The 22,166-nt window shown below is 35.7% G+C and overlaps 1 non-coding gene across 1 annotated transcript; it reads right to left on the reverse strand.

The window, feature by feature from the left end:
* Nucleotides 1-1,048: 1,048 nt before the first annotated feature.
* On the reverse strand, nt 1,049-1,155 carry LOC132651707 (U6 spliceosomal RNA). Its single transcript, XR_009589290.1, has one exon. It is a non-coding gene; the product is annotated as a U6 spliceosomal RNA (small nuclear RNA).
* Between the last annotated feature and the right edge of the window lie 21,011 nt (nt 1,156-22,166).

A 22,166-nucleotide genomic window follows, 5' to 3' on the forward strand; every position in this document is an offset into this window, starting at 1 on the left:
TCCATTTGCTTGGAAAACGGTCTTCCAGGACATTTCCCTCAGGTAATATCTATCTTTGTGACTTAGGTGTGTTTCTTGCATGCAACACACTGCTGGGTGTTATTTATGCATCCATTCTGTTAGTCTGTGTATTTTTATTGGAGAATTGAGTTCACTGATGTTGAGAGAGATTAATGACCAGTGGCTGTTAGATCCTTTGAGTTTGATAGATATTGGCTGTGGTAGTAAAGTTTTGTGCTTGGTTGCTTTTGTTTTACTGTAGTGAGGTTAATTATATCCTGTGTTCTCTTGAAAGTAGCTAGTTTTCTTCGGTTGTATTTTCTCTTCTAGTGTCTTCTGTAATATTGGATTTGTATGTAGGTATTGATGAAATTTATTTTTGTCCTTGAATATCTTTTTTTCTCTGTCTATGAGGACTAAGAGTTTTGCTGGGTATTGTAGCCTGGCTGACATCTGTGTTCTCTTAGGGCCTGTATGATATTCATCTAGGACCTTCTGGCTTTCATCATCTCTGCTGAGAATTCAGGTGTGATTCTGATAGGTTTGTCATTAGAGGTTACTTGGCCTTTTCCCTTACAAATTTTAGTATTTTTTCTTTTTTTTCTGTATACTTGCTGTTTTAATTACTGTGATGGGAAGATTTTCTTTTCTGAACTAATTTATTGGGTGCTCTGTAGACCTCTTCTATTCCTATTGGCCTCTCCTTCAATTTGGGAAAATTATCTTCAATTTTTTTTTTTTTTTTTGAAAATGCTTTCTGGCTTTCAGGGCCTTGGAGGAGGGAATCTCCTATAATTATCCTCTATTCTAATTTTTCTTATGTTTTGTTTTTCTTGGATGGGTGTTTCAGGAATTTTTTAGATTTAACATTTTCTTTGATAGATACACTGGTTTCTTCCATTGTATCTTCCATAACTGAGATTCTTTTTTCCGTCTCTTGTAGTCTATTAGTTATGCTTACCTCTGTAGTTCCTGTTTTCTTCCCTACGTTCTTTCTCTCCACAATTTCCATTATTTGTGCTTTCTTTAATTTCTCCAAAAAAAATAAAATAAAATGGAATGCTACATGAATTTGCATGTCATCCTTATGCAAGGGCCGTGATAATCTTCTCAGCATTGTTCCAATTTTAGTATAAGTGCTGCCAAAGCAAGCACCACATAATTCTTTCAAATGGTCATTAATAAAGTCACATGTCATTGACTTTTGAGTTTCACATTATGACAGATTCTATTATTATTTGTTAAATGCACAGTCAGTGAATAATTTTCTGTGTAAATGCTCCCTGACCAAGGCAAATATTTGAACAAAAATCGTTTAATTGGGACATTGTTTATATTTTTAGGAGATCATCCATGATGTCATGCCCACAAGCAGTCATATTGTTGTAGACTTTCACAAAAACTGAGAACTTTTCATACCGAACCACAAGCTGGAGGCAAAGAGAGGGAGACTGAGAGACAGAGAGAGAGCTAGAGAGACAAATTCAGGAATAGAGACTGAGACCAACAAAAACAAAATCTAAAGTGACAAAGACTCCATTCTGTCTGTTCACTTTCATTGGCATATCAACCTCAAAGCATACCCTTCTGCAATATAAATCCAAAAGGAAATATATTTTTTCAATAGTATTTATTTTAGTTTTTATTAATTACACTTTATTCACAGTGTATCTCCCATAAAACGCTATACCCTCACAATCTTACCTTCCCTCTCCCTTCTCCGTTCATGCCCCTCCCCAAGTCCCCTGATAGGGGAAGTCTTCATCTTCTTCCTTTTGATCCTAGTCTTTCAGATCTCATCAGGGGAGGCTGTATTCTCCTTCACTGTGGCCTGGTAAGGCTGCTCCCCAATCAGGGTGAAGTGATCAAAGAGCAGGCTAATCAGTTCATACCATAGGTGTTCCATTACTATGGAACCCCACATGGACACTGAACTGCCATGGCCTACGTCTGTGCAGATGTTTTAGGTAATCTCCATGCATGGTACTTGGTTGGAGTATAAGTCTCAGAAAAGACCCCTGTGCTCAGATTTTTTGTATTTCTTGCTCTACCTGTGGAGCTCCTGTCCTCTCCAGATCTTACTATTTTCCACTTCTTTCATTAGATTTCATGCATTCTGCCCAACACTTGTCCATAAGTTTCAGCATCTGCTTTGGTAGTCTGCAGGGCAGAGCCTTTCAGAGGCCCTCTGTGGCAGGTTCCTAATTTGTTCCCTGTTTTATTCTTCTTCTGATGTCCATCCTCTTTGTCATTTTAGCCAGAGTTCTTCCTCTTGATTTGTTTCTTTAGGTGTACAGATTTTAATAGCTTTATCCTATATTATATGTCTATATGAGTGAGTATATATTTACTATGTCTTTCTGCTTCTGGGATATCTCATTCAGGATCATCCTTTTCAGTTCCCACCATTGATCTGCAAATTTCATGATTTCCTTGTGTTTTTTTTTTTCTGGGTAATATTCCATTGTGTAGATGTACCATAATTTCTGCATCCATTCTTCAGTTGGGGGAGCATCTGGGTTGTTTCCAGGTTTTGGCTATTACAAATAAAGCTGCTACAAACATGGTTGGGCAAATGTCCTTATTTTGTACTTGAGCCTCTTTTGGATATATGCTTAGGAGTGGTATAATTTGTTTTTGAGGAAGCACCATTCCAAGTTGTCTGAGAAGGCAACAGATTGATTTCCATAGTGGTTGTACAAGTTTATATTCCCATCAGCAAGAAAAGAGGATTCCCCTTTATCCACAATCTCATCAGCATGTGTTGTCTTTTGTGATTTTCTGAGATACTTAAAGCAATCCTACTGAAATCATGAACAAGGCAAGGCTGCCCAATCTTTCCATATCTCTTCAACATAATTGTGGAAGTCCTGGGTAGAGTAATAAGATAATTGAAGGAGATCAATGGAATAGGAATCAGAAAGGAATAAATCAAAGTATCAATATTTGTAGATGATATGACAGTGTACCAGAGTGACCCAAAATTCTACCAGCATAGTTGTACAGGTGATAAAAACCTTTGGAAAACTGGCTGGATACAATATTAATTCAAAAAATCAGTAGCCCGCATGTATACATATGACAAAAGGGTTGAGAAAGAAATTAGTGAAACAAAAGGAATTATATTGTCTAACCAGACCATACATCCTAACACTTTCAAGATATTTCCTTAGTGGGAATTCCAAATGTAAGTAGATGAGCTTCAAGGGAACATCAAAATTCAAATCACCAGTATGTGGAAGAAGATGGAGGGACTTCTAGGCTAAAAGAACATATTTATCCTGATAGTTTGTCATTTAGTACTATGATTAAAGTCCCTGCAAATTCCAAGGACTAAAGAACATGACTGACCATCTCTCTTGGGGGAAATATGGAATATTTCTATGACAGAGTATTAGTCAGCTAAGAAAATGACAAGATATTTTCAGGCAAATGGATGGAACCCTGAGAAATCATCCTGGGTGTAGTAACTAACATGCAGAAAGACAAATATGGTGTGTATTCACTTATTAGGAGGTCTCATAATAGTGGGGTTAAAGTTCCAAAAGGCCATCTTTTGTGACCATAACAGTCTTCCACTAGGAGAATTGGGTGGCAGTTAATTGAGTTTTGGGGCCAGGGCATCCTATGGAAATTTTCCAGTAACCCAGGTTGTTGTTATTAAAGTATTATGCTCTCTGCCCTCAATTGATTAATTCAGTGCTATGGTCTTCTATCCACAGAGATGCTTCCTTCTGCATCAAATGGGATTCCATACAGAGACCCACAGTCCAATATTATGCAGAGAGAAACCTTAAAAACCTAATACTGAATAGGATTTCCCTATAAAATTCTCCCTCCCCTCAGAACTCTGAAAAGCCTGCAGGAGATTTGGCAGGAATTGTGTAATAAGTAGAGGGAATTGAGGACACAAGGAGAACAATTCCCTGGCAATCAGGCTACAGAGTAAAATGATTCTGAAAGCCTAGATGAAACCTGATCAGCTAGGGTCAGACAGAAGGTAGAGGAGGGCCTCCCTATCAGGGAACTTGTAAAAGGATATAGAGATATAAGAAGGAGGCTGAGTGGGACTGGAAGGAGAAGAAGGAGGGGACAGTAAAGAGGATACAAAGTGAACAAATCATAATGAATGAATAAGAAAAACTTTGATCAAGGTGATGAAGTACAGAGATCTCCAGGACAGATGGCTTCTTTTGGGGGCTGGTTCCAGGTGCGGGAATGATGAACTCAGTTTTCTTTAAGGGAGTTGGCACTGAGATTCTGAAATGTTCCAATGAGTATATGAACCACACATACTTCAATTGATATATTGTAAAGAAAAAAAAATTGACAAGGGTGAAAATTTGAATCAGGGAGCAATGGAAAAATAGTGTAATGTATATTAAATGAAATTCCCACATAAGTAATAAAAATATGTTCACAACTTTTACAATGAGTTTTAACATGGAGAAATTATTCCACTGAAGGAACAAAGAACTTGATTTTTTAAGGATTGCTCTCCAGGAATTAATTTTGTAGCAGAGTATCCTAGCCATGAACTAGTGTTGACCCAGCTTCCTCATACCTCAAGAGCATAAGTGGCACCTCTTAACAAGACACGTGACACTAATACTACTTTACAGGGTTTGTCTGGGGGACCACTGCAGGAAACATATCTGCTTGGTGTCCTAGGCATATAACACAGACTCATGTCTCTGTCCTTAAGTCCCAGTTTTAAATGTAAACCCCAGAACCAGAAGGATTGTTCATTGACCACTGAGTAGTACACAAATGACAATCTAGCCTGGTAGACAAGGTAACCATTCTCATAGAGGGTTGGCAACTCTAGTGTGTAACATTACTAGCTTTCAAAGAGTTTATTGCCCCTCAGTTTTTATTTTACATTCACAGTTCTTTCTGTGTTTCAGCCAAACCAATCCCAGGAATTGTCTGGTTTCCTTATCTTTTAGCTGCTCTTAAAGACCCCAGGGAACCCTAGACCCTGTTAGCCTATTTTATCAATAAGAATATGAAGGTACATTTAGTGAATATGCCACTAAATGCTCAGTTCAAAGTAACAACCTAGGAAATTTTAAATCCAAGACCACAGTAGGAAACGTTGTCAAACATTGTCACTTGGCACATTCCTTTTAATCCCTGATCATGTTGAAGCTTCTCTACTTAGAAAGTTGTCCAGTTAAATAAACATTAATTTTCATTTCCTATCTGACCTTGTCACAGAGGTAAAATATTCAAAATGAAAAAATTTTCTTGAAGGTTGCCATGTAAGTTCTTTTTTATTAATGATAGATGTTATGTCCTTACTGTTTTAAAGACTGACTTCATATCAATTTTAGGTTTATAAGAGGCGAGATGATGCTACAATGCTCTAAAAAGACCAGCCAATGGGCCTTCCACAGAAGAACTCATGCCGAAGGGTATTTTGGTTCAAGAGTTATGTTCTGTTGGTCAATGTAAGGACATAAAATTAGGCTGGGAGACAACATGCAAGCTGCACATGTGCCATGTCAAAAAACTTTTAAATGCTGACTAAGCTAACGTGTCACACTGCTCTGGAAACTGACTTATCCTTTCAAAATGACATATTTTCACAGGGCATAGATATTGGTCATGCCAAAATCAAAATAGACACAGGGGTCTTACAGCTGGCAAAGTACACACCAGCCTAGTTAGGTACTAAAAACTCAATTTAAAAGGCAAAATTGTCCATCCCATATCAAAAAGAGGCACACACAAAAGATAACCAAAACAAACGTCAAAACCCAAGTAGAAGATGCCTAATACTAATGCTAAACCTAACCCCTAAACCTAACCATAACCCTAACTACATGCTATGCTGACATCACAATGGTATAAAGGTTTTAAAATGTTATTAAATGTTATGTCATCACAATGGAATTTTGACATAAAAATGCTACTGTGACAGCACAACGCTTTGGTGACATCACAATAGTATCATGACATCCCAATGCTATTATGACATCATAATGTTATTATGACACTATAATGCTATTATGACATGATTGTCATATGGCATCACAAAAGAATTTTGACATCACAAAGCTATTATCACAGCACAGTGCTAATATTACAATTATATGATTCACATATGGTATCACTATGAAATTTTGACATCACAATGCTATTATGACATAACAATTCTATTATGACATGATTGTTGTATGACATAACAATGGAATTTTGACATCACAATTTCAGTATGACCTCAAAATGCTATTATGATATCACAATGGTATTTTGATAGTATAATCATAGTATGATATTACAATGGAATTAAAACCACAAAGTAATAAAATAACATAACAATTCAATTGCGGCATCACAATGCTATTATGACAGCACAATGGTATGACATCCAATGGTATTATGATTTCACAACGGTTTTATGATATCACATTAGTACTATGACATGACAATGTTATTATGACTTCACAATGGTATTAGAACATCACAATGCTATTATGATATCACAATGTTGTCACACCATTCCAATGCGTTTATGACATCACACTGCTATTATGACATCATAAGACTACTCCAACATAATTATGGTATGACATCACAATGGAATTTTAATATCACAATGGTATTATAACATCACAGTGCTATTATGACATCACAATGGCATTAAAACATTAAAATGCTATTTTTATATCACTATGGTATTTTGACTTCACAATGGTATTATGAAATCACAATTGTATTATGACATCACGTTTGTAAAATAGCATTACAAGTTTATTATGACATCTCAAAGGTATTATGCATCACAATTGTGTCATGACATCTTAGTGCTCTTATGACATCACCATGGTATTATGATATCTCAATTTTATTATGAATCACAACTTTATTATGGCATCACAATGGTGTCATGATATTGCAATGATATTATGACACACCAATGGTTTTATAACATCACAATGCTAATATGACATCACAATGGTATTTCAACATGATTGTGGTATCTAATCAAAATAGAATTTTGAGGTCAACAATATTATGACATCTCAATGGTATTATGATTTCGAATGGTATTTCGAGATGATTGTGTTATAACCTCACAATGGAATTTTGAAATAAAAAAGCTATTATGACTTCACAACAGTAAGACTTCATAATGATATTAGGACATCCAATTCTATGATGACATCACAATGTTATTATGACATCACAATGGCATTAGGACATGAAAATTCATCATGACATCTCAATGCTATTATATCACAATGGTAAGGTGCTGATTGAATGATAGGAAGAAGGATGTCATGAAACAGGTGAAAGCCAGTAAGAGTCTCCAGAGCCAGTTATTAAAAGGGATAAGTGGACAGCCTGCTTGAGAGAAAAGCTGAGCATCCTCACATGCCTCAATCTGGGCAGGTGAAAGCCCACAAACCAGAGATGACAGTTCCCGTCTCCAAGATTTTAGTTCAGTTGATTTGTCAGATATTTCTTTCAAGAGCTTTTTATACTGAGCCACAGGCAGCAGGCAGAAAGAGGGAGACAGAGAGAGACAGAGCTAGAGAGACATATTTAGAAATAGAGAGACCAAGACCTACAGAAAAAAGATATAAAGTGACAGAGACTTTATTCTGTCTGGTAATTTTCATTAGTCTGTCAACCTCAAAGCACACCCTGCAACAGTATAGCTCTAATAGGAATTGTATTATCTAACTTCCCAGACATTTCCTCACTGGGGACTCCACATGTAAATAGATGAGCTTTTATATCAATAAGAATGTGAAGGTACATTTATTGAGGACATGAGTAACTGCTCAGTTCAAAGACACAACCTAGGAAATTTCAGATCCAACCCCACAGTAAGAGACCATTTTGTCACTCCGTACATTCCCATTAATCCCCCATCACTTCAAAGCATCCATACATAGGAAGCTGTCCAAATAAATAAACATTAAAGTTTCATTTCCTACCTGACATTGTCACAGAGGTAAGCAGGAGAAAAGGTGTAAGATCTGGATGTAAAGAGATGAGATAAAGACTTGTTGAATTTCACATAAAAAGTCACATATGCACAGTATCAGAGATACTGGACACTGAGGAATATTTGTTTACTCATCTCCATGGAATCCTCAAGAATCTCTCAGGTGTTGATTGGCTGAGATTGACAATGATGTCATGAAACTGGTGAAGCCATTAAGAGTTATTAAAGGGGCCAAGTGGACAGCACCCTTGAGAGAAAGGCTGAGCAGCCCTACATGCCTCAATCTGGGCAGCTGAAAGCTCACAACACAGAGATGACAGTTCTGTGTCCAAGACTATTAGTTCTGGAATACTGTCACACATTTCTTTCAAGTGGTCATTACTGAAGCCACCTGTACTTGACATGTGAGTTTCACATTATCACAGATTCCATTATTATTTGTTAAAAACACAGATACGTCCTCAGTCAGTGAATTCCTTACTGGGAAAACGCTTCCTGACAAAGCCAACTCTTTGAACAAAAAGCTATTAATTGGGAACTTGCTTATATTTTTTACACAGACCTTCCAGGATATCATGTCATCAAGCAGTCATCTTGTTGTAGTCCTTCAGCAGAACTGAGAATGTTTCACAAGCCACAGTCTGAGAGAGGGAGACAGAGAGAGAGAGAGAGAGAGAGAGAGAGAGAGAGAGAGAGTGCACTAGGGAGACATATTCAGCTGGAGAGACAGAGAATGATGATATCAAAAATATAAAGTGACAGCAATTGAGACGGAAACTCCATTAGTCTGGTGATTTTCATTGGCATATCAACCACAAAGCACACCCTCCTATATTATAACTCCAAAAGGAATTATATTATCTAGAAAGGCCATGCTTTCTAACCCTTCCCAGAAGTTTCCTTACTCGGGACTCAACATCAGGAAGTAGAAGAAGATGGAGAGAATACTAGGCTAAAAGAACAAATTTATTATCATAGTTTGTCATCCAATACAATGGATGACAAAGCCCCAGCAACTTCCAAGTTCTAAAGAACAGGACTGACAATCTCCTTTGGAGAAAATGTGGAATATTTCCATAAGTGAGTATTATTCTGTTAAGAAAATGACATCAAGATATTTCAGGCAAATGGATGGAACCAGTAAAAATCATCCTTGGTGAAGTAACTAAAATAAAGACAAATATGGTCTGTATTCTTATTAGGATGTCTCCTAATAGTAGGGGATAAATTGCCAATAAGCCATTTATTGTGAACAAACCATTCTTTCACTAGGGGAATAGGGTGGCAGTGAATTGAGTTCTTGGGCCAGGTCTTCCTATGAAATTTTCAAGCAAACTAGGCTGTTATTAATTAAATATGTTGCTCTCTGCCCTCAAATGATAGATTAGTGCCATATTCTTGTATCCACAGAGATACTTCCTTCTGAACCAAATTTGATTGCATACAGAGACCATAGGCCAATATTATACATAGAGAGACCTTAAAACACACAGGTCTAAAAGAGATTTCCCTATGAAATTCTCCCTCCTGTCAGAGCTCTGAGAAACCTGCAGGAAAGGAGGCAGGAAGAGTGTCATAACCAGAGGTAATTGAGGACACAGGAGAACAATGCCCTGAGAATCACACTGTAGAGGAAAACAATACAGAGAGCCTTGGTGAGACCTGATGACGTAGGGTCAGATAGCAGCCGGAGAAGGATCTCCCCTTATCAGGGAACTAGAAAAAGGGCATAGGGGTAGAAGAAGGAATGTTGGTGGAACTGGAAAGAGAAGAGAGAGAAGGAAGAATACGGGATTCAACATAAAAAAATCTTAATAAATAAATATAATAGCAAAAACTATGATCAAGGTGACGAAGTATAGAGCTCTTTAGGACTGATGGTTTTCTTGTGGGTGTTACGCAGATGTTACACGGATGAACTCAGTTTTCTTTAAGTAACTTGGCACTGAGATTCTGATTATGTTTTAATTAGTATATGAATAACACATACTTCAATTGATGTATTTTAAAAAAAAGTGACACATAGGTAGGAATTTGAACGTGGGAGCAATGGAAAAGGAGTGTAATCTATATTATATGAAATATGTAAATAAGAAAAATAATGTGTTGACAAATTTTACAATGACATTTAATATGGAGGAAAGATTCTGCTAAAGGAAGACAGAGTTTGACTTTAAAGGCATGCTTTCCAGGATTCCATTATGTAGCAGAGAATCCTAGCCATGAACTTGTGTTTACCCAGCGACCTGAGACAAAATGAGCTCAGGTGGCACATCTGAACAACCATTCCTTGAACTAACACTACATTTAGAGGGTTTGTCTGGAGGATCACAGCAGAAAACACAGCTGCTCTGATGTCCTAGGCCTATAATATTGACCCATTTCTCTGTCCTTAATGCTTAGTTTTAACTGTAAACCCCAGCACCAGGAGAGTTCATGACTTAACACTGAATAGGACAGAGCTGCAAATCCAGCCAAGTCAGCCAAGGCAACCCTGCTCATTGAGGTTCGGCAACATCAGTGAGGAACAGCATCAGCTTTCAAATACTTTGTTGCCCCTCAGTTCTCCTTTTACATACACCAGTCTTTCTCTGTTTCGGCCAACCATTCCCAGGAATTGTGCAGTTTCCTTCTCTTTTATAATACCCCAGACAACTATAGAAACTGCCAGCTTATTATATCAATAAGAATGTGAAGGTATATTTGGTGCAGAAACGAGTAGCCACTCAGTTCAAAATTAAAATCTAGGAAATTTCAGAACCAAGGCCACAGTAGGAGATCACTTTGTCATTGGGTACATTCTCCTTAATCCCATATCACTTTGAAGCTTTCCTACTTAGGAAGCTCTTTAATTAAATAAACATTAAATTTTCATTTTCTACCTGACATTGTCACAGAGGTAAACTGGAATAAAGGTGTGGTATCTGGATGAAGGGATGAGATAAAGGCTTGTTGGGTTTCACAAGAAAAAGTCATGTGTGCACAGGTTAAGAGATACTGGACCCTGAGGAAAGATTGCTTACTTATCTCCATGAAACCTCAAGATTTTCTCAGGTACTGATTGGCTGAGAGGCAGAATGATGTCATGAAAGGAGACATCATAGGAGAAAGCCAGGCACTAACAATACTTTTACAGGTTTTGCCTGGAGGACCACAGCAGGAAAAACAGCAGTTCTTGTATACTAGGCATATAAAACAGTCACCTTTCTCTATCCTGAAAGCCCAGTTTGAAATTTAAACCACAGGACCAGAATTTGTTGTTCAATGACCACTAAGTAGGACACAGCTACCGATCCAGCCAAGTCAGCCCAGGCAACCCTGTTCATAGAGGGTTGCCAAAACTAATGTGGAACAGTACCAGCTGTCAAATAGGTTATTGCCCCTCAGTTTCTCCTATTATACTCATTGTCATTTCTCTGTTTCACTCAAACCAGTCCCTGTAATTACCCTGTTTTCTTCCCTTTTTTGTGCTCTTAAAGACTCAATACCCCAGGAAACCCTAAAACCTACCAGCCTATTATATCAATAAGAATGTGAAGGTACATTTAATTAATATGCTAATAACTGCACAGTTCAAAGTCACAACCTAGGAAATTTCAAATCAATGACCACAGTAGGAGACCACCTTGTCTTTTAGTATAGTCCCCTTAATCCCACATCATTTTGAAGCTGCCCTACTTAGGAAGATGTCCAATTAAATAGACAAGAAATTTTCAATTCCTACCTGACATTGTCACATAGATAAACAGGATTAAATGTGTGGGATATGGATAATGGGATGAAATAAAGGCTTGTTGGGTTTCACAAGAAAAGTTGCATGTGCACAGAATCAGTGATACTGGGCTCTGAGGAAAGTTTGTTTACTCATCTCCTTGGAAATGCTGAGATTCTCTCAGGTGCTAAATTTCTGAAAGGCAGAATGATGTCATGAAACAGGTGAAAGACAGTAAGAGTTTCAGGAGCCAGTTATTAAAAGGGCCAAGTGGACAGCCTATAGAAGAGAAAGGCCTAGCAGCTCTACGATCTAGGCAGCTGAAAGCACATAGCATAGAGATGATAGTTTCTTTGTCCAAGACTTTCAGTTCAGTTGATTTGCCACATAAATCTTTCAAGTGGTCTTTAATAAAGTCCTTGACCTGTGACTTTCACTTTATGACAGATTCCATTATTATTTGTTAAATTCACAGATATGTCTTCAGTAAGTGAATTATTTCTGTTAAGATGTTCCCTCATGAAGGCAAATCTTTGAACAATAAGTGTTTAATTGGGACTGTACTTATATTTTTACAAATACCATCCACGATGTTAAGTCAGCAAGCAGTCATCTTGCTGCACTCCTTCAGCAGAACTGAAAGCTTTTCATATGGAACCACAATTGGCAGACAGAGAGAGAGAAATGGGAAGAGAAAGAGCTAGAGAGACACATTCATAAACAGAGAGACTGAGACCGACAAAAACTAAGGCATAAAGTGACAGAGACCTAGAGATAGAGACTCAGTTATGTCTGGTCACTATCATTGGCATATCAACCTCAAAGCACACCCTTATATAATATATCTCCAATAGGAATTATATTATCTAACACGGCCATAGCTCCTAACCCCTTTCAGACATTTCCCCACATTGGACTCCACATATAAATATAGAGCTTCAACGTGACATTGCAATTCAAATCACCAGGAAGTAGAAGAAGATTGAGGGACTTCAAGGCTAAAAAAAAATGTAATAATCTTGCATTTTGTCATTCAATACAATGATTAAAGTCCCATCAACTTCCTAGGTCTAAAGCAAATGACTGACAATTTTCTTTGGGTAAAATGTGGAATATTTCTGTATGGAGTATTCTTCAGCTAAGAAAATGACATCATATTTTCAGGCAAATGGATGGAATACCAGCAAAAATCATCCTGTTTGAAGTAAATAAAATGCAGAAAGACAAATATGGTATGTATTCACTTATTGGGAGGTCTTCTAATAGTGGAGATAATGTTCTAATAGGCAATTTTTTTTTTACCAAACCAGTGTTACAATAGGGGGATTGGGTGTCAGTTAATTGAATTGTTGGGCCAAGTGATCATACAGAAAATTTCAAGCAACCCAGGCTGTTGTTGGGTTTCTGCCTTCAAGTAATAGATTAGTGTCATATTCTTAGATCCACATAGATGGGATTCCATACAAGACCCATAGTCCAATATTATGCATAGAGAGACCGTAAAACATCCAGCTCAGAGCTCTAGGAAGCCTGCAGGAGAGGATGCAGGAAGAGTGTGATAAGTAGAGGGGATTGAGGACACAAGGAGAACAATGCCCTGAGAATCAGGCCACAGAGTAAGATGATGCAGCCAGCCTTGATGAGTACAGATAACTTAGGTTCAGATAGAAGGGGGAGGAGGACCTCCCCTATCAAGGAACTAGAGATTGGGGTAGAAGAAGGAGGGTGAGTAGGATTGGAATAAGAATGGGAGAGTGTAGCAAAAGTGATACATAGTGAACAAATCATAATAAGTACAGAAGAAAAACTTTGATCAAGGCCATGAAGTATTGACCTCTTCATGACTGATGACTTATTATTGGAGTACAGGGTATTGGAGTTACAGGGTACAACAAGGATGAACTCAGTTTTCTTTAAGGGACATGGACTGAGACTCTGATCATGTTCCAATGAGTATATTAACAGCACATACTTGAATTGGTGTATTTAAAAAACATTTTTCAGTGTGACACATGGTTATGAATTTGAACATGGGAGCAATGGAAAGGAGTGTGTGTATATTATATGATATTTCCACATAATCAGTAAAAATAATATGTTAACAACTTATACGATGACTGTGAAAATGAAGAAAAGATTCCACTGAACAAGGAGTCCTGGCATTAACACTGTTTATAGAGTTTATCTGTAGCACCACTGAAGAAAACAGAGTTGCTTTTGTGTCCTAGGCATATAGCGTGGACTCATTTCTTTGACCTGAAGTCCCTGGTATATTTGTAATCCCCAGGACTAGTAGAGTTCCTCACTGACCACTGATTAGGATAGAGCTTGCTGGAGAGAAAGGGTAAGCAGCCCCACATACCTCAATCTGGGCAGCTGATAGCACACAACCAAGCAATGACAGTTCCTGTCCAAGACTCTTAGTTCAGGAATAGTGTCACATATTTCTTTCAAGAGGTCAATAATAAAATCAACTGGTATGACAGCAAAATGGAATATTGACATCACAATGGTATTATGACATGACAATGGGATTATAACCTCAATATGCTAGTATGATATCACAATGATAATTTGACTTCATAAAGGTATGACTTCACAATGATATTAGGACATCACAATGCTATGATGACATAAAAATTGTGTCATCCTCCCAATGGTATTATGGCATCATAATGTTTTGATGACATTGAAGTGGTATTACGACATGATTGTGTTATGACATCACAATCGAATTATGATATTACAATGCTATTATGACTTCAAAATGGTATGACTTTATAATGATATTACTACATATCAATGCTATAATGACATCACAATGCTATTATGACATTACAATCCTCTTATGATATCACAATGGTATTATGTCTTCACAATTGTGTGAAATTTCAAAGCTATTGTAAAAACACAATAATATGACATCGCAATGAAATTATGACATCATAATGCTATTTTGATATCATCATGCTATTATGACATCACAATCTATGATGACATCATAGTGTATAATACCACAATGGAATTATGACATCACAATAGCATAATGACATTACAATGTTACTTTATCATCAAAATGCGTTTCACATCACAGTGGTATTATGACTTCACAATGGTATTCTGATATCATAATACTATTATGACATCATAATGGAATTATAACATCATAAAAGTATTCTGAAATCACTATACAATTATGACATCATAATGCAATGATGACTTCATATGGTATAATATCATAATGGAATTATGAAATCACAATCCTATGATGATATGCCAATGGTTTTATGACATCACAATGCTTTTATGACATACCAATGGTATTATTACATCACAATGCTATCATTACATCAAAATGCTATGATGACATCACAATACTATTATGATTTCACAACCAAATGACTTCACTAAGGTATGAAGACATTACAATGCTATGATGAGATCACAATACTAGAATGCCATCACAATACTATTATTCCATCACAGAGCTTTGATGACAATACAGTCCTATGATGACATCAATATGGTATTATGACACCACAATACTACAATGATATCACAATGCTCTCATGAAATCAGAATGATATTATGATATCACAATAGTCTTATGACACCACAATTGTATGACATTACAATGCTATGATAACATCACAATGATTTTATGATATTGCCATGCTATTATATCACAATGCAATGATGTCATTGAAATGGTGTTATGATATGACAATTGTATCATATCACAATGCTATGATGACATGACATTGGTATTATGACATCAAATTTTATTATTCCATCCCAATGGCAATAAGACATCACATTGCTGTCATGAGATCCCAATGCAATTATGACATTACAGTGATATGAGATTACAGTGATTTTATGGCATCATAATGTTATTATGACATCACATTGGTATAATTACATCACATTAGTATCATGATATACCAATGGTTTTATGATTTCATAATTGAAATATGACTTCACATTAATATTATGACATACTAGTGGAATATATGATTTCATCATGGTATTATAACATTACAATGTTATTATGATATCACAATGCTATTATGATACTGAAACTTTAAGGATTATGAACTAAAGAAAATTGGGACCAGGGCTGGAGAGGCAGCTCAGAGGGTAGGAGCATTGTTTACTCTTACAGATGTCCTTTTTCAATTCCCAGCAAGCACAGTGTGGCTCACAAACATCTATAATGAGATCTGGTGCCCTCTTTGCTCATGCTTGCAGAACACTATATAATATAATATAATATAATATATTGTATTATATATAATATATTAAATATCTATATTATATTTAATATATATTAATATATTTATATTAAATAAGTAGATAAATTATTGGTACAAACTTCTTTTGGAATGTATACAATGTACAATGTTCATTCAAATGCTGATTTCTGTCCCTCACTCTCTGGTTGCAATCCAGAAATTGTACTGTGACACTTATTCTACGAATCACCTATCTCAAGTTTGTGTAAACATGCCACCATTTGTTCTCTGTATTTTCAATAAAACAACCATCTACAATGCTGAGGAATGGGAAGGATAGGGTGGGACACCCTGGTCCATAGTAGGAAGAAGAGGAAGGAAGCAGGGGAGGACTGGTAGAAAATCAGTAGGAGAGGTCTTGGAACCATGTGGAGAGATGGACCTTACCTAAGATATGACTAAAAGTACGTATAATGAGTGAAATCTGAATGGTAGAAATCTGTGCAGTCTTGGAGGTTTAGGGTAGAATAACTATTGCACAGCATTGTGCTCTAGGTTAATTAAAAATCCCACTCTCTGTGTCTTGATTGGGGTATACAGCTGGTTTAGGAATAACTGCTGCTTAACTAAAAGATAGTTCAGTAGTAAATATTAATAACAACAAATGACACCCAGCTAATCTAACTGTACAATAAATGGCCACCAAATAATCTAAGTAACCATATCCTTTAAATCATACTTTAACATAATTTGGTGGGGGGAATAAACTTCCAGTAATACAACCCCAATAACCCAAACTTAAATCCTAATAACTCCTAGGTCAATTACTGTCTCTTTATGAGAAACTCTTAAGCAGGCCCAGGAGCAAAAGACAGCCTATTGTGGATAGACCTGAGACTTAACATCACAAAACTGGCAGCTACTACCTGTCTAACAGAAGGATACACAAGCATGGCTTCCTTACAGTGTGGCTGGCTCAGCTCAGCTAAACTCAGCAGCCATGTCTGGAGAGAAAGGAACTGGAGGCACACAGACCTCTAGACAGAGCTTGGCCTAAGACTGCATCTAAAATAATAATAAAAAAATGCCATGGCAGAGGATGTTTTAATCCACTTTGGCTTTGTTTTGGTTGTCATAGTCATGGATCTGGTTGCAATGTATTTCATGGTGGTGGTTCTTCTATAAGACATCTCCACAAAAGTGCAAGGAGAAAATGGAGAAAACAACCAAGGAAATGGATTACTAAGTTACAGAAAACAGAAAGTGCACACTTTCTAATAAAAATTAGATTAATAATGGCTAAAATTCAAAGATCTCTGGCTGCAAGACACTTGTCAGCTCTTTCTGATGAGGGTCTACCAATTGACCAAAACATCAACTAAATTTCAAAAACAACCACTGGGCTTTGCTTGTTACAGTGTAACAACTGACCCAAAAGTTAAAATTTTCTTGTCTCTTTACTTAATTTTCCTTTAAGGACAGTGAGTTACAATTATATTGATTTGAGAAAAAAAATATTTGAACAAGGTGATGAAGTCACATGCCTTTAATCCCAACACAAAGTACAAAGAAACAGGCAGTTCTGTGAGTCCCGATTAGCCTAATTGACATTAGAAAAGCCAGGATGGTAACTCCTGCTGTTTAGCCACTTGCAGAGATAGTCTAAGATTCCAAATGAAAAAAATTTCCTGAAAGTTACCATATAAGTTCTGTTATTCTCAATGGTACTATGTCCTTACTGTTTTAAAGATTGACTTCACATCAATTTTAGGTTTATAAGAGGAGAGATAATGTCACAATGCTCTAAAAGGCCAACCAATCTCAGAAACTCGACCTTCCACAGAAGAACTGGTGCCAAAGGGCATTTGGCTTAAGAGATAAGTTCTGTTGGTCAATGTAAGGACCTAAAATTAGGCTGGGAGAGAGACATGCAAACTGCACTCCTGCCATGTCAAAAATCTTTTAAATGCTGACTAAATTAGCATGTCACTCTGCTCTGGAAACTGACTTATCCTTTCAATATGACATTTTCATGGGGATAAGTGTTGGTCATGCCTAATGCAAGATAGACACAGGAGGCTTACAGCTGGCAAAGTACACACCAGCCTAGTTAGGTACTAAAAACTCAAAAATAATACCTCATATGTTTAAAAGGCAAAACTGTCCATCCCATATCAAAAAGGGCACAAACAAAAGATAGCCAAAACAAATGTCAAAACCAGGTACAAGATGCCTAACCCTAGCCCTAAACCTAATCCCTAACTCTAACCCTAACCCTAAAACTAAAGCTATTCCTAAGCCTAAACCTAACCCTATGCTACGCTGACATCGCAATGGAATTTTGACATCAAAATGCAAATATGTCTTCACAATGATATGACATCACAATGGTATTATGATATCACAATGGTGTCATGTTATCACAATGTTATTGTGATATACCAATGAGATAACTTCACGTTATTATGAATCACAAAGGTACAAATTTATTATAACATGGTTTTACTTCATAACAATGGTGTCATGACATCTCATTGCTTTTATTGCATCACAATGGTATTATGAAATAACAACAGTATCATGATATCCCAATGGAATTATGACATCACAAAGCTCTTTCAAAATGATTGTGGTATGATCTCACAACAGAAAATTGAAATCACAATGGCATTATGACCTCAAAATGCTATTAAGACATCACAGTCTCATTATGATATCATAATGGTATTATGACTTCACAATGATATGACATCAAAATGGTATTATGACATAAAAATGCTCTTAGGACATCAAAATAGTATGAAATTCCAATACAATTATGGCATCACAATGGTATTATGACATCAGAATGGTATGGCATTTCAATGCTATTATGACATCACAATAATAACATATCACAATGGTATTATGATATCACAATGGCTTTATGATATCAAAATGCTATTAGACATCAAAATGCCATTATGATACCTTATAGATACAACATCACAATGGTATTATGACCTCACAAGTTTTTTTATGACATCTTAATGTTATTATGTCATTGCAAATGTATCATCACATATAAGAGATTTTATGACATCACAATGGTGGTACGAAATAAAACCAGTGTCAGAAAATCCCAATGTATTATGCCATCACCATGATATTATGACATCAGAATAGTATTACATTCCAATGATAGTATAATTTCTAAATGGCAATATGATATTAAGTGCTATTATGACATCTAATGAAATTATTACATGACAATGGTAAGATTCCAATATTATGATATCTTCACAATGATATGACATCACAATGGTATTGTAACATCATAATGGTGTTATGACTTTACAATGGTATTATGCCATTACAATGCTATTATGAATTCAAAATGCTATTATAACATTACAAAGGTATAATTTCACAATGGTCTTATGACATATGAATGCAATCATGACATTACTCTGATATAACAGCTAAATGCTATTATGACATCAAAATGGTACTTTTCATCACAATGGTATTAATACATCACACTGCTATTATTACTTCACAATTATATTATGACTTCACTATGCTATTAGGACATCAAAAAAAATTTTTTTAACTTAACCGCATCATTTATTGTTAGTCCCTTCTACAGCGGCATTGTCTACGGGAGGCCGAAACGGCGGAAGGCTTGCAAAAGACAGGACTCCAATCTCAGCCTGCAACACTGCTGCCTCTGGGCAGCCCAAACTCAAAGCCCAGGACATCAAAATTTTATGACATCACACTGATATAAGGAGATCATAATATTATGATGATATTATAATGGTATTATGATATCACAATGCTATGATAACATCAAAAAGGTATGGCATCCCAAGGCTATTATGACATCACAATGATATTATGACATCAGAATGCTATGTTGTACTCACAAAGGTATTATGACGTGAAAATGGTATTGTGAAATCACCATGATATCACAACATGAATGGATATGACATCACAATGGAATTTTGATATCAAAATGATATTATGACTTCACAACCATATGAACTCACAAGGCAATGATGGCATCAGAATGCTATGATGACATCACAATGCTATGATTACCTCAAAATGATATATGACCTCAAAATGCACAATGTTATTATGACATCAAGATGGTATTATGGCATCACAATGGTATTAGGACATCATAATACTGTAATGACATCCTAATGGTATGTCACAATGGCATTATGACATCTCAATTCATCATAACATCCCAGTGTGATTATGGCATCACAATGCTATTAGGACATGATGATGGTAGGATATCACAGTGGAATTTTAATATCAGAATGGAATTTTGATATCACAATGCTATTATGACATTACAATGGTGTTATGTCATCACAATGGTATTATGACATCCTAATGCTATTAAAACATTACAGTGCTATCATGATATCACAATGCTATCATGACATCACAATGTTATTATGACCTTACAATTGTATGACATCTCAATATTATGACAGCACAATGCTATTTTGGCAGCACAATAGTGTTATGATCTCACAATGCTATGATGACATCATATTGGTATTATGATATGACATCACAATGCTGTGATGACATCACAATGCAACAATGACATCACAATGTTATTATGACGTTACAATGGTATTATAATATCATAATCATATTATGACCTAAATAGGTTAGTATGACATCACAATGCTATTATGATATCAAAATAGTATTATGACAAATAATTTTATTCTGACATCCCATTGGTATTATGATATCACAATTATACATTATGCTGCTAATATGATATCACAAAGGTGTTTTAAGTTCAAAATGCTATGATGCAATCACAATACTATTATGAATTCAAAATGCTATTATGATATCTCAGTGCTATTAGTACATTACAATGTTATGAAATCCCACTGCTATTACAAAATCACAATGTAATGATATTTCACAATGTTATTTTGATATTATAATGCTATAATGACATCACAATGCTATGGTGACTTCACTTTGCTAGTATGCTATCATAATGATGTTATGAAATCACAATTCTATTATGATATTACAATGATATTATGATATCACAATGGCATTTTGACATCAATACAATCATGGCATCCCAATGCTATTATGACATAACCGTGCATTCATGACATTGCAATGCTATTATGACTTACAACTGGATGACTTCACAATGGTAATAGGACATTACAATGCTAACATGACATCACAATGCTATGATGCCATCACATTGGGTTTATGATAACAATATGCTATTATAACATTACGATGCTATGTTGCCATTACAATGCTCTTATGTCATCACAATGCTATGATAACATTACAATGCTTTAAGATATAACTATGCTATTATGAAATAACAATGTTATGATGACATCACAATGGTATTTTGATATCACACTCAGGCTAAGACCTAAATAAGCTAGTATGACTTCACATTGGTATTATGATATCACAATGGTATTATGACATCATAATGCTATATGAAATAAGAAATGTGTTATCACAATCACATCACAATGTATGGCATCACAAAGCTATTATGATTTCAAAAATGTATTATGATATTACAATTGTATTCTGACATTTCAATAGTATGAAATCTTAATGCTATTATGACATCACAATGCTATTAAAACGTCAAAATGGTATTATGACATCACAATATTGTTATAACATCATGATAGTATTAGGGTATCACAATGCTATGATAATTCAAAAATGTCATGACATCCCAATAGTATTCTGACATCCCAATGATGTTATAACATCCCAATCTTATCATGATATGCCAATGCTATTATAACATCACAATGCTATGATGATTTCCAATGCTTTTATGCTATCACAATGGTGATATGACTTAAAAATGCTATTGTGATATCACAATGATATCATGACATCACAATGTTATTTTGATTTCACAATATTTTTATGACATCACAATGATATTATAACATCACAATTCTATTATGTCATCACAAAACTATTATGACATCAAAAAGATATTATGACATCACAGTGGTATGAAATTTAAACGCTTTTATGACATCATAATAATATGACATCACAATGGCATTATGATATCACCATGCTATTAATACAGTGATAGTACAAGATAGTGCTATGACATCATAACGGAATTTTGACATTAAAATGCTATTATGACTTCACTACACTGTTACTTCACAATGCTATAATGACATTACAATGGTATTATGACATGACAACACTCTGA

This window comes from Meriones unguiculatus (genome assembly GCF_030254825.1).
Source record: "Meriones unguiculatus strain TT.TT164.6M chromosome Y unlocalized genomic scaffold, Bangor_MerUng_6.1 ChrY_unordered_Scaffold_23, whole genome shotgun sequence".
Taxonomy (NCBI): domain Eukaryota; kingdom Metazoa; phylum Chordata; class Mammalia; order Rodentia; family Muridae; genus Meriones; species Meriones unguiculatus.